This window comes from Festucalex cinctus, chromosome 1, assembly GCF_051991245.1.
Source record: "Festucalex cinctus isolate MCC-2025b chromosome 1, RoL_Fcin_1.0, whole genome shotgun sequence".
Classification (NCBI taxonomy): domain Eukaryota; kingdom Metazoa; phylum Chordata; class Actinopteri; order Syngnathiformes; family Syngnathidae; genus Festucalex; species Festucalex cinctus.
The window spans coordinates 18,629,209-18,643,238 of record NC_135411.1 but is presented as its reverse complement, the minus strand read 5'-3'; the positions used below and the strand labels follow the sequence as shown (position 1 = coordinate 18,643,238).

At 43.1% G+C, this 14,030-nt stretch overlaps 1 protein-coding gene and 1 long non-coding RNA gene across 2 annotated transcripts in view; both read right to left on the bottom strand.

Annotated features, from left to right (window-relative positions):
• The window catches only part of bcl2b (BCL2 apoptosis regulator b), a 47,733-nt gene that overhangs the window by 30,510 nt on the left and 3,193 nt on the right, over positions 1-14,030 (bottom strand). The window lies entirely within an intron of this gene.
• LOC144018370 (uncharacterized) lies at positions 3,874-13,177 on the bottom strand. Its single transcript, XR_013283431.1, has 3 exons — positions 12,421-13,177; positions 4,714-4,765; positions 3,874-4,243 (listed from the first exon to the last, which is right to left on the bottom strand). It is a non-coding gene; the product is annotated as an uncharacterized LOC144018370 (long non-coding RNA).

Here is a 14,030-nt window from a genome sequence, read left to right as displayed (position 1 = left end):
ACAGTATCATGCATCACTTCCACTGTCAGAAATGGGCATACAGTAGTCGTACAGAATTAAAGTCTATCCTTTCAGGCAACGGTCCCCAACCCAAGGACAGAGGACTGGTACAGGTACTGAAAGATATTTTATTTTGAAAATCAGGTCCAATCAGCCTCTGCACATGAAAAACCACTCATTTAGGTCATGTGATACAGTAGTAAAACAAAGGTAAGCACGCAAGCTAGCAAAGATGAGCAAGTCTTTGGAAGAGCTTTTTCAGAAAGGGTAAACAATGAAACAGGAGGCCATCTCTGAATGTATTTGGTCCTTATCAGAATTGGTGTTAAAGTAACTTTTTCCACAATGTTAAAATTTCAGTGTAAAATTAACTCAAAACTGAGTAAAAATGGGCTTATACTGCACAGGGTTAATAGTACAATTTCATATTGCCGGTTAAATAACTCTGGAGAGAGTAAACATGACTCGCAGAAGTGTTTATTATTTACTGCAGTAGAAAATCAACTCTTCCCCCAAACACTCTTTAGCACTGCATGGAGTTGTAGATTAGAAGATTAACACTGTTATTAACAAATAACAGTTTAGTGTTCATTTTACAGGCAATTCTGACACACCAAATCCGTAGGCTCGCAAATGAGGCAATGATGCCCTCAAAACCGTCCAAAAATCTCTGAATACCTTGCTTGTTGTTTCCAACATCCTATCTTTGTAAAATGTGATTTTTTGCAATGATAAGGACCAAAAAAATTACAACATGGACGGGACATGAGGTGTCATTGTCTCTCATTTCCCCAAGATGCAATCGGCTCGTTCAACACAAAAAAGCACAGTGTACCCACTAGGAACAACTACGTTCCACATAACACTGAGTTGCATTTCTAATAACTTGTTTTTATTTGATTCAGTCAGTTTATAAAAATATCTTTTTATGAAACCAGTCCTTGGCACACAAAAAAACTACTGCTTTAAGGTACAATGTAGAGTTATTACGACTGGACCCAAAGACAAATGTTTGTATCTTTTACAGGAACAGACAGTGTAGGCTATGAACGTCCCACAAGCTAAAATAGTAATGTCACTTTTAGGCTACCAATGAGAATCCATTCTACTCTACTCGACAGTCTCCAATCACCTTTAGAATTTGGATCAGAGCCAAGAGTTAGCCACCTTTGGCTTTTACACCAAACTCAGCAAGTAGCAAACATATTGCCGCAACTATATGTGCGTGTTCACATGGTGACACATAAAGGATAAGTGAGTGTCAGGTGTTAATCTTGACACCCTGGTTCCGGCATTGCAGAGTATTCTTGCACACGGAGGGTGACCCACCTGTTACTGCTCGGATGTGACAGTGTGAGAGGCCCCTTTTAAACTCCCTGTAATTTCTTGCCGCTCTGGATAAATGGCACCCATGGGGGGGATGAAGTCAACCCAGGAATATTCACAGTGGTCTGACCAATTGCTAACAGATCTCAGACTCAAAACTAGTTTGGTGCAACCTGAAGTCAGCTAGAAATTGAGCAATGTTCACAATATGGCATTTAAATGATACTGAGCACTAGGGCTGCACGATATTGGAAAAGCATGCGATATGCGATATAGATGCTGAATATAGCAATATCGATATTATTGAGATATTTAACATGTACATAAAGAAATGTTTATTTCCTTATGAAAGAATTTAAAAAAAATTCCCATGCGGAAAAATAATCTAACTCAATGTATTCTTAATTAATTGTAATTACCTCTCGATAATGTTCAACTATTGGATGGCAGTGTACATTTTCGTTAAGTACACTATGTTCCAACTATGTTTTGCATTTGCATTATTAGGGTCGGAACACCCATGGAACTAGGGGCGTGGAAATCAAATAAAAAGAGAGGATGCGGAAGGGATTTTTATTTTTTTTTCCAGAGAGTGCAGTAGTGAATTGTATTGTCAGTTTCTCTCCTCGAACCGAGTGTCTTCTCTCCTTTTTTTGTAATGTTTAATAAATGTCAAACAGGTAAACCTGACAGTCTGACTGGTCAAATTCAAATAAAAGCATCAAATGTCAATATGCATGTCTTTGCAATATGCATATTGCATAGGCCAATATCGTGATATCGATATTTTTTCGATGTTGTGCAGCCCTACTGAGCGCAAAACTGGCATCGAAACAGGAGTTGAGATTGAAAGAATTGAATCATTGGTTGTAACATTCTCCCTCGCATAGTGACACCCGACAACCACCAAAATCTGTAATGCGAAGTGCACAGTTCAAACATTTCCACTTGAAGTCATAATAATCCTCAGTAACGTACTTAGCATATTCCAAGTGTCTCTGTAGCCGGATGCTCTTACAGTTTTGTTTTTTACAGTCGTTTACACACTAACATGAATATTTTCACACAATTGTCCAGAGTTGCACAACAATGGGCAGACTCAGCTTCACACTTTTTGGTAAACATTACACAGTGATTTGTACACACTACATTTTCATACCTTAGACACAGATAAGGACTGTGAAGATACTTCCTGGTCATTACAAAGCACAGGCTTGTCAATCACCACACCAATAAACATTAGATATTCACTTCCAACCAGTGTGGAAATTAGATCATGCAGTCAACAGTCGTAAGAAAAACTACTATTTTGTCCTGATTTTTATTGTTGAGTGATGCGTTACTGGAGCTGAGTATGGTAAGAAATACATGTTTTCAGTCTGCAATTTGTGTATTTTGTAGTCCTTTTGAAACAGGTTCCATGTAGAGGGGTCAGTGAGTTTTTGCTTATCACGTGCTAGTTGCCAATCTTCGTCCTGTTTACATTCTTGTGACTTATGCTGCATTCGAGGATGGTCGGAAGTCGGACTTTTCCAACTTCAAACCAGCAAGTATGCACGGGAACGCTCCCTTAAACCCGGAAATCCCACTTGCCAAGTCAGAAAAAAAAAAAAAAGTACCCCAACTTCACCGACTGACTACAATGTGATGTCACTCCACACTGATTTTTCCTTTGGAAACACAGACCGTGAATGGTAAAACACAATTTACTCTAGTCGCTACAGCCATTCTTCTTCCTGTTTACATTCTTGTGACGAATCAGCAATGTCACGTGGTTTGTTGTGAAGCATTTTGGTACGCTTGGAATTTTTTTACTCAACATGAAGCTGAACCAGTTGGGACATAGACTAAGACAATGCTTACAACGTGTGTTCAAACATTTCAATTTCTTGGGGTTTTGCATGTATGAACACAAGCAATATGGTGATACGCCCCAATGACCATGATTCAGATAATCACGACATGAAGTTTTCACATCATTTCATCTCTACAAAAAAAAAAACAACAACAAAAAAACACACACACACACACACACACACACACACACACACAGTCGGAACCTCTGTGGTGTCATTCCACCAGCATTTGACATTGCGAAGGGTTAGCCTCCCTCCTCCTCCTGAATTCCACAGACAAGAATGTCTGGAACAAGCCTCTTTGTGCTCGGAGGATCTCAAGGGGGACGTCAGATCTCTTCACTCCAGAAAGAAACTCTTCATGTCAGGCCGGCCCCCGTAGGAAAGAAGCTAAAGTGGACGCAAACATGGCGGAAAATGGCAAAAGGCTGAGAGGCCTGGCCAGCTAAAGCGCTACAGTGGGAGATGCCTGCTTTAAGCACGATCTACTTTGCAGAAACTACACAAGGTCTTAGCAAAGACCCATTCAATTTCATTGAGGAGTTTTGCCGTTACAATCAACATCAGTCACAACAGCACAACGCACTCCAGGTCATCTTTACTTTCGCATCATGTCCTGGGTTTGAATGGAGCCCACTGAGCAAGCCGACGTAGGGAAAAAAAACGTAGTTTCTACGTAATGGGCATACGTAGAAAACATATCACATTTAGGTGCAGATTGCAATATCAGATCATGTAATTTCGTCAAATGTCATATATAAAACATCGGATTCAAAATAGGTCATGCGGACGTCATTTTGGCGTTTATATAGACCAAATTAAAACAATTGTAGGTCTATATTCATCATTAAAAATGACTTAAAATGTGTGAAATCATGCATGGAAATGCTCAATAAAGAAATACAAATATAGCGTACTAATCCAGTTTGTTAGAATAGGTTTATTGTTTTAAAGCCATGTGTGTTTTGCTACGTGGCCATTGGATGGTTCAGTGGAAGATGAATAGGTGCCGTGCCCTCCATTTCTTTGCCCTCCTCTTCCCCCACTAAGTTAGCATACATCTGAAAAGAAGAACATATGAAGAGGTGAATAATCACTTGACCAAAGTATCTTGAAACATGTAAACAGGGGCCCGGAACAGCAGTGGTGTCGGTGCGTGGTTAGCTATAGCTCCTAGCACCTAGCATAGCGCCCAGCCAAAACATGTACCATTTTTTAGCCGCATGGCTGATAAAAACGTAGCTCAGCAGGTCCTCCCGATAATGCTTGTGACAGATCACAAGCTAATTTGGACAAGCACATGAATCATGCCACGAAGGTGTTGGACAGGCGCACGCGTGGCTAGCTATAGCTAAAGTTCCGAGCATAGCGCTCAGCCGAAACGTGTACCATTTTTCAGCCGCATGGCTGATAAAAACAGAGCTCAGCAGGTCCTCCTGATAATGCTAGCTACAGATCACAATACAGCATTGAAACAAAAAGTATAAACGTGGCTATCAGAAAATAAAAGGAGCAGCTTAATGCAACTTACCTTGAGCAGATCAGCAGGACCACTTCCTCTGTGAATGCTAGAGAGGTGGAGCCTATTTAAACCACACGCAGGGTACAATGAATTTCCACATTTGTGTAGAAACGATGTATTTATTAACTAAAAAATGAAAATAAAAACACACAAAAAATGCATTTAAAAAAAAAAAGGGTAACAATTACGTTATAGCTATGACGTGCGTATGAGACATTATATCAACGTCCATATTAAGGCCATGGTTAGATATGTCAACCTATTTTGGCGGACATATGGACGTACAATTTCGGTCCACGACCGGCCGACGCGATACGCACACGATCTAGAGGTCGGATGTTTAGTGGGAGCCCACCCGAACGGTGCTTGGCGCCGCCAATGATGCGTTAAACGGTCCGGGAGACGCAAATTGGAGATAAGTGAGGTTTTTATTTTGGCCCTCCCGCGAGCGTTTAAAATGCGCTTCCTTTTGGACCCAAATCTGTGAAAATGTATTTAAAATGACCAAACAGACAAATTTGCAACTTATCCAATATAAGATACTTCATAGAACATATATTACACAATATATGATGAAAAAAATGGGACTCTCTGACTCCGACATTTGTCTCCAGTGCTCACAAAACACTGCCGATACTTATCTTCATGCTTTATGGTCATGTACTCCAGTGCTGCATTTCTGGACTAAAATCTTGGAAAAGCTCGCTGATATATTAAACTGTAGGCTTCCTTTATCTCCAAGACTGTGTTTACTAGGTGACTTAACAATAACTGAGCGACCATGTAAACAATCTCAATCTATATTTATAGCCCTTACTATTGCTAAAAAAATAATCCTTGTCAATTGGAAAAATAAACAATCTCTAAATATCGACCACTGGTTAAACTTACTAATAAATTATATCTCAATGGAAAAAATCTCTGCCTTAAATAAAAATCAAGTATCAAGATTTAAACAAATATGGTCTATGTACATAGAATATTTTAATCTCAATTTGGCAACTTAATCCTGCCAAGATTCTGCCTGTTAACGAGAGCCACCACATCGTTACAACTTCTGTTTTCGCTGCTCCTGTATTTGGTATTTTGTATCTGATTGTTTTTATTTTTATATAGTCAGGAACCTAGTTGCTGCTAGTGGGCTCGAGCATACCACACTATACGACACTATACTCAATAACTCCTTAAGATCTATTTCTAGTGGGCACTAAGCATCAACACTTGGTGTTACTGCATGCTAATTAGTCAATTTTCTTGACGCCGTCCCCTGTGGTCGGGCGGGGGTGGTTCTGCCCCCCCCCCCCCCCCCCCCCCGTTGTCTGCTCGGTGGCGGTTGCGTCTTGGCCGCTCCCTGGGCCCCCTGTGGGGTGCGGTGTTGGGGTGCTTCCCCTGGTGCCCGGGGCGGTGCCGTCCCGGCGCGGTCCGCTGCTCCGTGCCCGGCGGCGCGGTTCGGGGTGGGTGGGCCTCCGGTGTGCCCCGTGGTTCCCTCTCCCCTCCCCCTTCCTCCCCCCCGTCGCCTCTCCCTCCTCGCCTCCTCCCGCCCATCCTCCTCTGCCTCCCGGTCCCTTTTCCCTTGTCGCCCTCCCTCCTCCTCTCCCCCCCCGCCTCCTGCCCTGCAGCCGCCCTTTCGCCTTCTTGTCGTCTTCTCCCCGCTTCCCCCGCCCCCCCCCCCCCTTCCCTGTCTGCCCTGCGGCCCCTCCCCCTCCCTCTCCCTGGGCCTGGGGCTCCCTCCCCGGCCCGGGCGTCGGGCTCCGGGGGCCGGGCGAGGGTTTGGGGCCTGCCCCGCTCCGGTATAACTCCTGGTGCCCCGGGCGGGCCCCGGTGGCTGGTGGGCTGTCCGGTAGCCCTGCTGCGCTGGCTGTCCGCCCATTGTGGTGCCGGGTGGATGAGGTGGGGGGCGGCGGGGGGTGGGGGTGCTGGGGGGCGGGCGTGCCACCTACACCCGCCGGGTTGGGTGAGGCCCCGCTGGTCGCTCCTCTTACTCACTTCACTAGCTTGCACTATACACTTTGTAAATATACACATAGGGCACACAACACATTTCTTGGTGGGGTGGGGAAGGGTGGAAACACCGTCTTCACCCTTCAACTCCCCTCCAATTTTAATGCACCTCACGTCCAAGGGGAGGGGTGAGTTGGGGCGGGGAGCCATCAGAGGGGATGGACTGCAGTGCCTGGCAGCGCTGTGGTCCCCCCCATTTGTGTCCCTGCCCCACCACTTTGTCCCTCCATTCCCTTTTTTAATGCACCACACATATACATATTCATTTTTTGGGGGGGGATACGGGTGTGTCGGAGTAGGGGAAATTTTTTCCCTCTGCTCCGACTCACCTGCTCCCAATTTTAATGCACCACACGCACACACTTGTATATACACTGGGTGGGGCCACATTCACGGTGTAAGGGTAGAGCTCGCCAGTCGGCGAGCTGGCGGACTCAGTAACAGGGTTAGGTGTCACTTGTACTCTGGCGTGACGACCGGGGCCTCTCCCCACCGGGCTCGGTGTTCTGGTGTCCCGCCTTCTCCCCTGGTGCTTCCTCCTCTGCTTCCCCCCTCCCGCCGCGGTGCAAATCTCGCGCGGCTGGAGGTGGGGTGGGCACATCTTCCCTCTCTGCGCTGCTGCCCGGTGCCGGTTTCCGGGGGGGGGTGGGGGGTTCTCGCGGGGGGCCGGGTTCGCGGGGGGGGGGGTGGCGGCCGTCGGGGGGGGGCGGCTTGTTTGGGGGGGGGGTGGAGGTATGGGTGGGTGGGGGGTTGGGTGCTGGGGGTCGGGGTGTGTTCGGGGGTTTGGGGGTCGGGGGTGGTGGGGCCTGGGTCGTGGTGGATGGCGGGTTTGGGTGGGGTGCGGGGGGGTCGTGGGGGGGTGGGGGCTGGGGACCGGTGGGGCGCTGTGGGGGCCCGCTGGGCCTCGTTCTGCGGCCTTGGGCTCGGGGGTGTGGGCCGGGGCTGGGGCGGGGGTGTTCCGGGTATCTGGGTCGGCTCGCTGACCGGTGTCCGCTCGGGTGGCTTGGGGGTGGCCTTGGTGCTGCCGCGGCCTGGGGATTCCGGGGGGGGTGGGGGGGGGGGGGGGTGCTCGCTTTGCTGGACCGCGGTTGACGGCTTCTCTCTTTGGTGGTGGTCCTTATGCATGCCAGATCCGTCGCACCAGCATCTACTGAAACTCAACAGAAGTACCCTCTCCCTCCCACAGCCCCTTGAATCAGTTGGTGCTGGTGTCTGTGGTTCTCACTTTTCTTTATCTATCCTTCCCTCCTTCCTCTCTTTAGTTTTTCCTCTGGTCACTTGAGATCTTAATTTATTAGAAGTATGAGGTTTCTGGGGTTGGCATAAGACTCCGGTTTTGTAACCACGCAGGAGGGGTCTTGTTGGTGCTGGACTTCACTTTGATGGATTGGATGTACTGGCTTCTATTGATCTCACTCTGCCTTATCGATCCTTCCCTCCTTCCTCTCTTTAGTTTTTCCTCTGGGCTCTTGAGATCTCGCTAAATTTGCTGGAATTTAGAGGCTTCCGGGGTTGGCGTAAGACTTTGATTTTGTAATCATGGGGAAGGCAGGAAGTGTTTGGTCGGTGCTGGATGTCACTTTGATTTACCTTTCTTTTCTCTTTATTTCTTTTTTTTCTGACCTTTTCTCTGGTCTCCTGACCATTTAAATCTCACGACTCTGGCAAGATTCTGAAGTACCTGGTTAAGGCGAAGGGTAATGGGATATTTATAAGGTTTTAGGTGAATGAATGAGTATAAATTTATACGTATTTGCACGCACGCACGCAAACGCACGCAAACGCACACACGCAAACGCACGCACGCACGCAAACGCACGCACGCAAACGCACGCACACATACACACACACAAAAAAAAAAAAAAAAAAAAAAAAAAAAAAAAAAAAAAAAAAAAAAGGAAAAGAGCAATGATGACAAGACGTTGAATCGGTAAGACTACCGAATGAACAATTCTGAGCTCTTCAAAAAAAAAAAAAAAAAAAAAAAAAAAAAAAAAAAAAAAAAAAAAAAAAAAAAAAAAAAAAAAAAAAAAATAAAATGCGCTTCCTTTGCCAGTTTGCTCCACCGCCACTCAACGTGTCACCTAAATGGAGATTAATGACTTCCTCCGCCATCCCACATCCACTCAGCCGCAGTTGGAGGAGGCTCGGCTCGGTAGGAGGGGCGGGGTTTGGCGGTCCAGATGCCTGCCGCATTGTGGCAACATGCGAGGCTCACCTGTCAACTGGCATTAACGTGCAACTAATTGCCCGCCCAGTCCCTCACCCCCCTGCAATGAAATAGACCACCTGGCGGCTTGCTGCATTCCTTTTGGCAACCTGATCCAAGTTCGTTAAAAAAGGCGCTCACGCAGGTGCATTAACTCCTTTCTTTCTCACTCTGATAAATACAAAGGAGTGTTAGGGGTACAGTGAAAAGGAAAAAAAGATGGATATATTTTACATAAAGCATATTTTAAAGATAAAAAAAAGTGTTAAGTCATAATATTAATACAATGTGTATGTTTTTGAGGGAAACTTTTTTTAAGAAAATGTATTACTTTTTCTCTCAAAAGAAAATAACTTTTTTCTCGATAATATTTATTCTATAAAACGTTTTTCTTTCCAAAGTGTATGCATTTTTTCTTGAAAATATACCATGTTTTGCTATATCACGGTTCACTGCTGGCTAAGCATAGACAGCCTCGGGTGCACCTTGAATTGCTTTAATTAACAAAATAAATACAAGCATATTCACATGACTTGTCGTTTGCTACAAATGATGACGCCTTACTTAATCTTGTAAAAAAATTATATATATATATATATATATATATATATATATATATATATATATATATATATATATATATATATATATATATATATATATATATATATATATATATATATATACATACATACACATACATTTTTCCCCCCTGTCAAAGGTATTTGGCTTTCTCTTAAAAATATAAAACATTTTTCTAAAAAATATCCAAATTTCTTTCTTTAAAAATATGACTTGCTTGAAAAGGTATGACTCTTATTATGACTAATGTAAAAAAAAATTAAAAAAAAAAAAAAAAAAAAAGATTTTTCATTGTCATAAGATTCCAACTTTCCCCCTTAAAAATGTATGTATATATATATATATATATATATATATATATATATATATATATATATATATATATATATATATATATATATACATACATATATTTAAATAAAAAAACATGGACATTCAATACTACTTTTTTCTCTCTGACAGATACCAGCATGAGTATTTTACTCTAAAGTAGTTACTGATACCAATGCCAAGTACTGATGCCACTAGTACCTCTTTTGATACATAAAACTTCCCTCCCTCAGATAGAGATAATTTTAAAGAAAGACCTATATATCCCAATATAGCAGTTATCCTTATACGTGCATGACATTGATAGCAATTTTCTATCCTAATTTCTAACTCCTGATTGTAAAATGGCCCCAAGATGCCGGCCGATACTGGCATCGGCCACCGTCGTGGGTACCAACACCTTGAAGTGAGGTCTGGTATTGGTAGGGATGTAACGCTATTCTAACATCACGATACGATATTATCACGATATGAAGGTCGCGATACGATAATTATCACGATATTGTGGGGAGGTTGGCGATAAAAAAAAAAGTCACAATATTGTAAAAAAAAAAAAAAAAAAAGAGCTCATACAAAACAAAAAAATAAAATATATTGTGCTTTTGTACAATACAGCAATGGAAAATATTAGTAAATTATTAAAAACATAAATATAATATATATATATTGAGGCACTTTCTAATTAAAGCACACATTAAGTTCCTACACATATCGACTCGGTTTACATGCATGTTACGTTCCACTTCATGTGACCATTAATGTGGATTTTAAACATAGAAGGGCCAAAACATGGCTTGTGAAAATTAAACTGCACTAAAAAAACAAGCCACCAGATGGTGCTAGGACTGCACAAATGGAAATCAACCCGCCTTTTTTTTTTTTTACAGATGTGCTGCTTTTAATATCGTGACATGATGACGACGATCTATTGTGGCAGTTTTAATATCGTGATATCACAATATTGCCGTTATCGTTACATCCCTAGGTATTGGTACAAACCCATCCCTTACCGTTTATCAAATAATATATAATTTTAATTTTATTAGACTACTATTTTATTTTTATTTTATTATACAGTCTACGTCCTGTAAAAGTAAGATTTTAATCTCAGAAATATACAATTTTATTGTCATAAAATTGATTACAACTTTAACCTGAAAAATATACAGCTTTTTTCCCTCAAAAATGTCTTTTTATTTAGGAAGAAAAAAAAAACTACACCCTAATTCTGTTTAAAGTAATACCTTAATTTTCTTAATTCAGTGTGGCCACTTGAAGAAACACCAGCATAAAGTCAAATTTAACTCTTGCAGTTACGTCACGTTTCCTACTTGAAACAACCGTGGCCACCTGCAAGGGAGTCAGTTAGACGTCATTTTAAAAGCCTACAAACAAACACAAGTGCAAAACGTGCGGGTGAAGCTGCCGCCTCAGTGCTGAATAGGATGAACTCACTCGCCTCCAGGTACAAAGCAGAACGTTCGGGACAAAAGCAAGGGCACATTTGCATGAAGGGAGTCAGCTTTGTCATGTTCACTGGACAAATATTGTAGACTAAAAAGTGCATTCAACTCAGCGGTCATTAGCAGCCGTGCATATATTTGGACTCACTTGGTCCTAAAACAACGGGGAATAGAGTATAGCTGACAGACGGCTGTTTCCACGCCACTCTCCCATGTCAAAAAGCTCGATTGGCCTCCAGCTTTTTTTTTTTTTTTTTTTTTTTTTAAGAACAGTGAAAAACACAACAACAAGACTAGAGACAAAACATCTATTGCACCATAATGTATGAAAGGCCAAATCCGAGTGACTGAAGTTTCATCCTGATTGTGTGTCATTTGGCAGATGGCACATAAGTACCCACATAAATAGATGGAATCGCTCCAAAAAGGGGCAAATGTGGCACATTTTTTTTAATCCATGAAAAGCAGATTAAAGATTAAAAAAAAAAAAGAGGGTCAGGTCATTAAGCAGCACAACTTGGAAGGAGGAAGTGATGTCATGTCTGCCCGCCTATCCGCTTCAGGGTCACGGCAGGGCCTGGGCCAGCTGACATGAGGGCAAAAGTTGGACTACACCCTGGAATGTCGGACAGAGTCAGGAAATGATCCCTCTGTGTGAACCGCTACACTACTAATCAACCGCCATGTTAGGTCAAGAACTGACAAGAGTTTTGATGATGGATGGACGCCATGTTTTAAAGTATTTTCACTCAAGGAGGCAGCACTTCAAACACTAATGCCCACAGTCAACTTCACCAGGCAATCGTTTATGTGCCACTATTTAGAATCTGTGCAGCCAGCAAAACTTGATGCAGCTCAGACAGTATAGTCTAGGACAGTGGTCTCCAACCTTTTTTCCACCACGGACCGGTTCATACAAGTCCACGACTTTCGCGGACCGGCAACACAAAAAGGGGGGCTATTGTTAGGTGCCGGTATATTTCAAAATAAAAGTTTTCAAACTCGTTTTTTGGAAGGGAAGCTAGCTAACTACATAGCATGACATGAGTCGGACATTTGAGACAACAAAATTGAGCTCAGAATAAATTAAATATTACAAAATAACACTATTGAAACACAAAAAGTACTTACCCATGGTAGAAGAACCATGGTAGAAGTCCCAGAAATAATGTCCAAAAAGCATATCGATGTAACAACAGGCAAGCGTGGCTATTGTTGACAAATAGGACTCTCTCGAAACACGGTTGTTATCGCGTGAGCTCAACTCTCCAGCGTGAACACCCGTGATCTTGTCGTCTGGCAGGTGTAGATTTACTGCAGCGTCAAGAGTCCGTCGTAAACAGAGAGAATCCGGTCACTTTTCAAAATAAAACATTTTAAATCAATAAACCGGAAGTACAGTATTTTTTTTAAAAAAATCTTTCAACTGCGGCCTGGTGGTTAGGGACCTAAGTTCTAGGATATGGTCCTCTGCTGTTGCTTGAAAGTGGCACAGGATCCCCCCCCCCCCAAAAAAGAGAATAATGAAAGAATGCAATTGGATGAGAACTCCAGTTTCAACAAGATAAAACAACAGTCGACTAGCACACTTAGCCTAAAGATATTACAACCCTGAAATGTTTCGAATGTAAACTTGAATGTAAATTCTGAATGGATCATCCGCCAAACTGGTCATAGAAACACATAAATTGAGATAATCCCGACTAATCCACGGGATGTTGTTACTCTCTTCACCATCACTGCCTCCCAGCTGCGAAGCACACTGGAAGATGACCTACATTATTGTACCCGAGACATTCACCATCCATCTCAGCAGCCTCTCCTAGCTAGCACCAAAAAAAAAAAAAGTCAGAGGGGTCCAGGCCGTCGCTGGCAGAAAGTCTGGATTAGTGCTGCTGGAAGGCCGAACCGCCTTTGATAATGTGGCACAACCTGCAACCTTGCAAACACACACATACACACACGCTTGAGGGAAATGCTAAACGCTAAGACGGGATCCTCCAAATGAATCATTAATGACACACCCCCTCCCTCGTTTACACTCCAAAATCTGATACCCGCAGGCCAAAATAAGTAAGCATCACAACTGTTATGGTCTCAATGAAAGCACCTCTACTAATGAAGAGGCTAATTCCTCACAGATTGGCCTGATGTGTTCCTTTGGGATGGATGATTGCTGTAAACACAAGGTGAGAAGCTAAAGCTAGCCGCACATCAAGCGATGTTGGACGGACGTGGACGATCGTAAACAAATTAGTCAGTGATTAACACTCGCACTCATACCAATGGTCAGCATAATGAAGTATTTCCATCCATCCATCCCTCCATTTTCTTGACCGCTTATTCCTCACAAGGGTCGCAGGGGGTGCTGGAGCCTATCTCAGCTGGCTCTGGGCAGGAGGCGGGATACACCCTGGACCGGTTGCCAGCCAATCGCAGGGCACACAGAGAAAAACAACCATCCAACTGAACTCAACTCAAGTTTATTTATATAGCGCTTTCAAACAGCCTGAACTGTCACAAAGCGCTTTAAAGAAAGACAAAAAAACAAACATAACATAAAACATTAACACCAATACAATACAGTCACAACAAATCAACATTTTCCTATCCTTACATACGCTTTGATGTTTGAAGCAGTTTTTAGATTAAAGAGGACAGAATCAGCCTCCTTTCAGAAGTTGATCAGAGACGTGATCTCAGCATGCATGACGTCACACACGTTTGCTACAAGCTAAGTT